Source organism: Hyperolius riggenbachi, chromosome 6 (assembly GCF_040937935.1).
Source record: "Hyperolius riggenbachi isolate aHypRig1 chromosome 6, aHypRig1.pri, whole genome shotgun sequence".
Classification (NCBI taxonomy): Eukaryota; Metazoa; Chordata; class Amphibia; order Anura; family Hyperoliidae; genus Hyperolius; species Hyperolius riggenbachi.
The window spans coordinates 391,406,533-391,415,372 of record NC_090651.1 but is presented as its reverse complement, the minus strand read 5'-3'; positions in this window follow the sequence as shown (position 1 = coordinate 391,415,372).

Sequence of the window (8,840 nt, the reverse complement as noted above, 5' to 3'; positions counted from 1 at the left end):
GACCATGCGATAGAGTGAGGTGCAAAAATGAAATCATGCCTAGCAGAGGATGGTTTCACAATGCTAAATGCTAGGCTGGCTGTGGTGCAATTGGTTAGTGTGTCTGGCTGGTAACAGCAAGGTTACAGGTTCGATTCCATCCAGGCATGTCTTTTCCTTTTGCGTTCAACAGTTGTCCAAACAGAGCCAACAGAGCCCCAGATAGCCATGTAGAGTTAGGTCACAGCTAGCCTGGCTGTGGTGCAATTGGTTAGTGTGTCTGGCTGGTAACAGCAAGGTTACAGGTTCAATTCCATCCAGGCATGTCTTTTCCTTTTGCGTTCAACAGTTGTCCAAACAGAGCCAACAGAGCCCCAGATAGCCATGTAGAGTTAGGTCACAGCTAGCCTGGCTGTGGTGCAATTGGTTAGTGTGTCTGGCTGGTAACAGCAAGGTTACAGGTTTGATTCCATCCAGGCATGTCTTTTCCTTTTGCGTGCGCGCGCTGCGCCATTGAACCCCATGGGGTATTTTGCGTGCGTAAAACTTTACGCATGCAAAACTTTGTGCTCGGTGTTTGGACAACTGTTGAACTCAAAAGGAAAAGACATGCCTGGATGGAATCGAACCTGTAACCTTGCTGTTACCAGCCAGACGCACTAACCAATTGCACCACAGCCAGCCTAGCATTTAGCATTGTGAAACCATCCTCTGCTAGGCATGATTTCATTTTTGCACCTCACTCTATCGCATGGTCCATGGTCCAATCACAAAGCCCTGCACCAAGCATGTGTCTCATATGACTGTCTACAAGTAAGATTTAGGTTAGCAGTCTATTTAGTGTGTGTTTGGTGGTATGGTGGTGAGCATAGCTGTCTTCCATGTGGTTGGCCTGGGTTTGATCCCTGGACATGTCATGAATGTGAGTATGGTTTTGAAATACTACAGATCTGAGGAGAGAGAGGAGAGAGAGGAGAGAGAGGAGGAGCTGGCTGTGCTATTCATTTTAGGCATCTAGAGGGATAGAAACCCTTACAAACCTGAAAAAGTAAAATTTCGGTTGGAGACACGAAATTCGTCATTACGGGAGTGAAATTTCGATTACGAAATTGTAAATTACGATTTGAAAATTAATTACGAAATTACGAATTTGGGTCGTAATGTTAAATTTCGCATTCGTAATAAAAGCAGTTCGAAATTTCGAAAATTTCGGCTCATCTCTAGATACATGTCTTTGATAAAAAAACAAACATTCAGTGTATATTTATTGGTTTGGGTAAAAGTTATAGCGTTTACAAACTATGGTGCAAAAAGTGAATTTTCCCATTTTGAAGCATCTCCGACTTTTCTGAGCACCTGTCATGTTTCATGAGGTGCTAAAATTCCAGGATAGTATAAATACCCCCAAACGACCCCATTTTGGAAAGAAGACATCCCAAAGTATTCACTGAGAGGCATGGTGAGTTCATAGAAGATTTTATTTTCTGTCACAAGTTAGCGAAAAATGACACTTTGAGACAAAAAAAAAAAAAAAAAAAAAGTTTCCATTTCTGCTAACTTGTGACAAAAAAAAAAAAATGAAATCTGCCACGGACTCACCATGCCCCTCTCTGAATACCTTGAAGTGTCTACTTTCCAAAATGGGGTAATTTTTGGGTTGTGTTTACTGTCCTGGCATTTTTTTGGGAGTGCTAAATTGTAAGCACCCCTGTAAAGCCTAAAGGTGCTCATTGGACTTTGGGCCCCTTAGCGCAGTTAGGCTGCAAAAAAAGTGCCTCACATGTGGTATTGCCGTACTCAGGAGAAGTAGTATAATGTGTTTTGAGGTGCATTTTTACACATACCCATGCTGAGTGGGAGAAATATCTCTGTAAATGACAATGTTTTGAATTTTTTTTTTTACACACAATTGTCCATTTACAGAGAGATTTCTCCCACCCAGCATGGGTATGTGTATAAATACACCCCAAAACACATTATACTACTTCTCCTGAGTACAGCAATACCAAATGTGTGGCGTTTTTTTGCACCCTAACTGCGCTAAGGGGCCCAAAGTCCAATGAGTACCTTTAGGATTTCACAGGTCGTTTTGAGACATTTGGTTTCAAGACTATGCCTCACGGTTTAGGGCCCCTAAAATGCCAGGGCAGTATAGGAACCCCACAAGTGACCCCATTTTAGAAAGAAGACACCCCAAGGTATTCTGTTAGGAGTATGGTGAGTTCATAGACGATTTATTTTTTTGTCGCAAGTTAGCGGAAATTGACACTTTGAAAAAAAAAAAAAAAATCATTTTCCGCTAACTTTTGACAAAAAATAAAATCTTCTATGAACTCTTCATACACCTAACAGAATACCTTGGGGTGTCTTCTTTCTAAAATGGGGTCACTTGTGGGGTTCCTATACTGCCCTGGCATTTTAGGGGCCCTAAACCGTGAGGAGTAGTCTTGAAACTAGTGTTGGGTGAACACCTAGATGTTCGCGAACATTCGCCGAACATCGCCGCGATGTTCGGGTGTTCGCGCCGAACTCCGAACATAATGGAAGTCAATGGGGACCCGAACTTTCGTGCTTTGTAAAGCTTCCTTACATGCTACATACCCCAAATTTGCAGGGTATGTGCACCTTGGGAGTGGGTACAAGAGGAAAAAAAATATTTGAAAAAGAGCTTATAGTTTTTGAGAAAATTGATTGTAAAGTTTCAAAGGAAAAACTGTCTTTTAAATGTGGAAAATGTCATGTTTCTTTGCACAGGTAACATGCTTTTTGTCGCCATGCAGTCATAAATGTAATACAGAGAAGAGGTTCCAGGAAAAGGGACCGGTAACGCTAACCCAGCACAAGCAGCAGAACACGTGATGGAACAGGAGGAGGCGCAGGAGGAGAAGGCCACACTTTTTGAGACGCAACCCAGGCCTTGCATGAGGACAAAAAGAGTGCGGATATAGCAATGCTTTTTGCCGCCATGCAGTCATAAATGTAATACAGATGAGAGGTTCAATAAACAGGGACCGGAAACGCTAACCCAGCAGCAGCAGACGTGATGGAACAGGAGGAGGCGCAGGAGGAGAAGGCCACGCTTTGAGACACAACAACCCAGGCCTTGCAGGAGGACAAGAAGCGTGCGGATAGCATGCTTTTTACCGCCATGCAGTCATAAATGTAATAAAGATGAGAGGTTCCATAAACAGGGACCGGCAACGCTAACCCAGCAGCAGCAGCACACGTGATGGAACAGGAGGAGGCGCAGGAGGAGAAGGCCACGCTTTGAGACACAACAATCCAGGCCTTGCATGAGGACAAGAAGCGTGCGGATAGCATGCTTTTTACCGCCATGCAGTCATAAATGTAATAAAGATGAGAGCGAGGTACACAGAGTGGCAGTAAACAGAATGCTATATAGTGTGGCTGAGCGAGCGGTGTACTACTATTCCCAGCAGACACAGAGTGGCAGTAAACAGAATGCTATATAGTGTGGCTGAGCGAGGTACACAGAGTGGCAGTAAACAGAATGCTATATAGTGTGGCTGAGCGAGCGGTGTACTACTATTCCCAGCAGACACAGAGTGGCAGTAAACAGAATGCTATATAGTGTGGCTGAGCGAGCGGTGTACTACTATTCCCAGCAGACACAGAGTGGCAGTAAACAGAATGCTATATAGTGTGGCTGAGCGAGGTACACAGAGTGGCAGTAAAGACAATGCTATATAGTGTGGCTGAGCGAGCGGTGTACTACTATTCCCAGCAGAGACACAATGACTGGGGGGACCCTGGCTAGCGTGGCTGGAGCTAAACCCACAGACAAATGGCGGAGATATGACGTGGTTCGGGTATTTATTTACCCGAACCATGTGACAGTTCGGCCAATCAGAGCGCGTTCGGGTCCGAACCACGTGACCCGTTCGGCCAATCACAGCGCTAGCCGAACGTTCGGGGAACGTTCGGCCATGCGCTCTTAGTTCGGCCATGTGGCCGAACGGTTTGGCCGAACACCATCAGGTGTTCGGCCGAACTCGAACATCACCCGAACAGGGTGATGTTCTGCAGAACCCGAACAGTGGCGAACACTGTTCGCCCAACACTACTTGAAACCAAATTTCTCAAAATGACCTGTGAAATCCTAAAGGTACTCATTGGACTTTGGGCCCCTTAGCGCAGTTAGGGTGCAAAAAAGTGCCACATATGTGGTACAGCCATACTCAGGAGAAGTATGTGTTTTGTGGTGTATTTTTACATATACTCATGCTGGGGGGGAGAAATCTCTCTGTAAATGACAATTTTTGGATTTTTTTTTTTACACACAATTGTCTATTTACAGAGCTATTTCTCCCACCCAGCATGGGTATGTGTAAAAATACACCCCAAAACACATTATACTACTTCTTCTGAGTACGGCGATACCACATGTGTGACACTTTATTTCAGCCTAGGTGCGCTAAGGGGCCCAACGTCCTATTCATGGGTCATTTTGAGGCATTTGGTTTCAAGACTACTCACGGTTTAGGGCCCCTAAAAGGCCAGGGCAGTATAGGTACCCCACAAATGACCCCATTTTAGAAAGACACCCCCAAGGTATTCTGTTAGGTCGGTGTATGATGAGTTCATAGAAGATTTTATATTTTGTCAAAAGTTAGTGGAAAATGACACTTTGTGAAAAAAAAAAACAATAAAAATCAATTTCCGCTAACTTTTGACAAAATATAAAATCTTCTATGAACTCATCATACACCGACCTAACGGAATACCTTGGGGTGTCTTTCTAAAATGGGGGCACTTGTGGAGTTCCTATACTGCCCTGGCATTTTAGGGGCACAAAACCGTGAGGAGTAGTCTGGGAACCAAATGTCGCAAAATGACTGTTCAGGGGTATAAGCATCTGCAAATTTTGATGACAGGTGGTCTATGAGGGGGCACATTTTGTGGAACTGGTCATAAGTAGGGTGGCCTCTTAGATGACAGGTTGTATTGGGCCTGATCTGATGGATAGGAGTGCTAGGGGGGTGACAGGAGGTGATTGATGGGTGTCTCAGGGGGTGATTAGAGGGGAAAATAGATGCAATCAATGCACTGGGGAGGTGATCGGAAGGGGGTCTGAGGGGGATCTGAGAGTTTGGCCGAGTGATCAGGAGCCCACATGGGGCAAATCGGGGCCTGATCTGATGGGTAGGTGTGCTAGGGGGTGACAGGTGGTGACAGGAGGTGATTGATGGGTGTCTCAAGGTGTGATTAGTGGGGGGAATAGATGCAAGCAATGCACTGGCGAGGTGATCAGGGCTGGGGTCTGAGGGCGTTCTGAGGGTGTGGGCGGGTGATTGGGTGCCCTAGGGGCAGATTGGGGTCTGATCTGATGCGTAGCAGTGACAGTGAGTGATTGATGGGTGATTGATGGGTGATTGATGGGTAATTGGTGGGTGTTTAGAGGAGAGAACAGATGTAAACAATGCACTTGGGAGATGATCTGATGTCGGGTCTGCGGGCGATCTGATGGTGTGGGTGGGTGATCAGATTGCCCGCAAGGGGCAGGTTAGAAGCTGATTGATGGGTGGCAGTGACAGGGGGTGATTGATGGGTGATCAGTGGGTTATTACAGGGGGGGATAGATGCATACAGTACACAGGGGGGGGGGGGGGGGGGGTCTGGGGAGAATATGAGGGGTGGGGGGGGTGATCAGAAGGGAACAGGGGACAGTTAGGACCTAAACTAAAAAAATAGTGTTGACAGATAGTGGTTAAAAAGGATAAATATGTTTAGTATTTTTAAAAACTTTATTCGTCACGGGCGCATTTTCTAAACGTAAATCATCACAAGCACAGTTATAAAACATTAAAAATCTCTGGGTGCCGTTTGTAAAACGTTATTAATCTCCGACGCCCTTTTTTCCTGCTCGATATTTATTATGGGAGTGAATGGCAGCACCCTTTTTGTCCACTAGCTGCCTGCGCCCTTTTTTCCTGTTCCCGTAAGGAAGTGCTGTATGATGTGCTAACGGCCCCTGGAGTGGACACCAGGACCCTGAGGCTCCGAGGCTCCTGGAGACATGCTTGTCTGACCAGCCTAGCATCCGGTGAGTCTGCGCACAAAAGGGTGTTGGTGGTGGTGGATCCAAGTGCTGCCTTATGTTATTGGCAATGAGAGGACAAAAGACGTAATGATCTGTGTATGAACTCATGATGATAAAGGGACTCTGTTTTATTGATGTGCGCTAAACATATTAGAAAGAGTGTATATCCAAACCTGCATGGAGCGCACTCGTGTGCAGCAATTTTAATCTGTAACTTGTGGCTAATGCACTTTGATATTGTATAAAATAAGAACAATGACTTATTTGAACGTTACCTGTAACCACCCAGGGAAGAATGCCCTCCACAACACTCCCGTCACTCTCCAACCTTTGATATCTTTAACCACTTCAGCCCACAGGCCATGTTACCTTTACTGCCAAGAGCCATTTCCCCTATCAGTGCTCCTCCCATTCATTGGACAATAACTTTTTCACTACTTCTCATAACTGAATGATCTATACCTTGTTGTTTTTTTGTTTTTTGTCCCAAATTAGGCTTTTTGTGGGCGATACTTGTTTTCAGTATTTACTTTATTTTCTATGCATTTTATATGGAAAATCATATTAATTAAAAAAAAAAAAGAGACACTATTTCTGCAATTCCATAACCAATCGTTTTACAATAAGCAATGCTACAACAAATACAACCCACACATTTTATTTGCTTGTTAGTCCCGGCTGTCACACCATTTAACCAGTTCACCTCCAGGGGTTTTTACCCTAACGGACCAGAGCAATTTTCACCTGTCAGTGCTCCTCCCTTTTATTCCCTTTATTACTACTTATCACAAGAAAATGATCTATACCTCGTTTTTTTTCGCCACCAATTAGGCTTTCTGCGGGTAGTATATTTTGCTAAGAATTTTTTTTTTTATTCTAAATGCATTTTAATGGGAAAAATACAAACATAATGGAAAAAAAATCATTATTTCTCTGTTTTCAGCCATTATAGTATTAAAATTAAACATTCTCCTGTGGATAAAACCAACACATTTTATTTGCCCAGTTGTCCCGATTATTAAACCGTTTAAATGATGTCCCTATCACAAAGTATGGTGACAATATATTATTTTGAAATATAGGTGTTATTTTTCTGTTTTTTTTTTTGTTTTGTTTTTTGTTCTGGCCCTAATTACAATCCCCTATGTAATAAAGTAAAACTAATTTTCCTTCATAAAATATAGATTAAAAAAGCTGAGTCCCTAAGGCAACTATTTATTTATTTTAAGCAGATTTTTTTTTTTTTACAAGTGGTTTTTTTTTTCCTTTTTTTTTGGGGGGGGGGGGGGAGGGTGGAAGTGATCACTTTTTACATTTTGTTAACTGTGACAGCTTCCTGTTTTTATAAATGGTGATCACTTCCTATAACGGGAGAGTGTCCACTAGTGCCATCTTGTGGCCAAAAAGTATATTACACATACAGGCACATACATTGGGCCTGATTCACAAAAGAGTGCTGTTAGCACGGCCATTTTCGAGTGAATTTTCTCATTGCGCGTGATCGTGAATTTTCGCCCGAAACGATAACGTTTTTGTGTGCAAACACGACTTTTCATGCAAAATCGATATCGTTTTCGTGCAAAAATTCATTTTAACGCACGAAAACCGTTATCGTTTCGCGTGAAAATTCGCGATCGCGCGCAATGCGAAAAATCACACGAAAATGGCCGTGCTAACAGTTACCACCCTTTTGTGAATCAAGCCCATTATATGTATATACACAATATTAATAAAATTAATAAATTACACTTCCACCCCCCCCCCCCTCAAAAAAAAGGTGAAAAAAACACTTGTAAAAAAAAAAATCAGCTTCGCGGTCGCGTCCATTCACTCCAGGCAGTGCGATTGGGTAGAGGACAGCTCGGTCCTCTTCCCCAATCACTTAGCACGGGAACCCGATGGAAACGGCGGCGGTAGCGGCGCGGACACATGCGGAGGTGAGAACGCGCGACGTATTAAAATGTCATGTTGCCGTTAATAGGCTAAAGCATGACGTTTTAATATGTATCATTGCCATTAAATGGTTAAATTATGCATATTTAAAAAAAAAAAAAGCTTGGTCCCTAAGGCAAATATATATGCTCTGGAAATTGTGACTGCACTGGTTTAATACCATTTTTACCAATAGAAAATGGAATTGCGCTATGTGGAGCCTTGTTTGAGTTATAGGAACCTTGATGCAAGATGGTTTGGATTGGCTCCAGCCAATACGTGGTTTGGGTTGTGTCACATGGTTGGCTCCAGCCAATGCGTGACTCAGGTTGTGTCACATGATTGGCTCCAGCCAATGCGTGGCTTGGGTTGTGTCACATGGTTGGCTCCAGCCAATGCGTGACTCAGGTTGTGTCACATGATTGGCTCCAGCCAATGCGTGGCTTGGGTTGTGTCACATGGTTGGCTCCAGCCAATGTGTAGCTTGGGTTGTGTCACATGGTTGGCTCCAGCCAATGTGTAGTTTGGGTTGTGTCACATGATTGGCTCCAGCCAATGCGTGACTCAGGTTGTGTCACATGATTGGCTCCAGCCAATGCGTGGCTTGGGTTGTGTCACATGGTTGGCTCCAGCCAATGCGCGGCTTGGGTTGTGTCACATGGTTGGCTCCAGCCAATGCGCGGCTTGGGTTGTGTCACATGGTTGGCTCCAGCCAATGCGCGGCTTGGGTTGTGTCACATGGTTGGCTCCAGCCAATGCGCGGCTTGGGTTGTGTCACATGGTTGGCTCCAGCCAATGCGCGGCTTGGGTTGTGTCACATGGTTGGCTCCAGCCAATGCGCGGCTTGGGTTGTGTCACATGGTTGGCT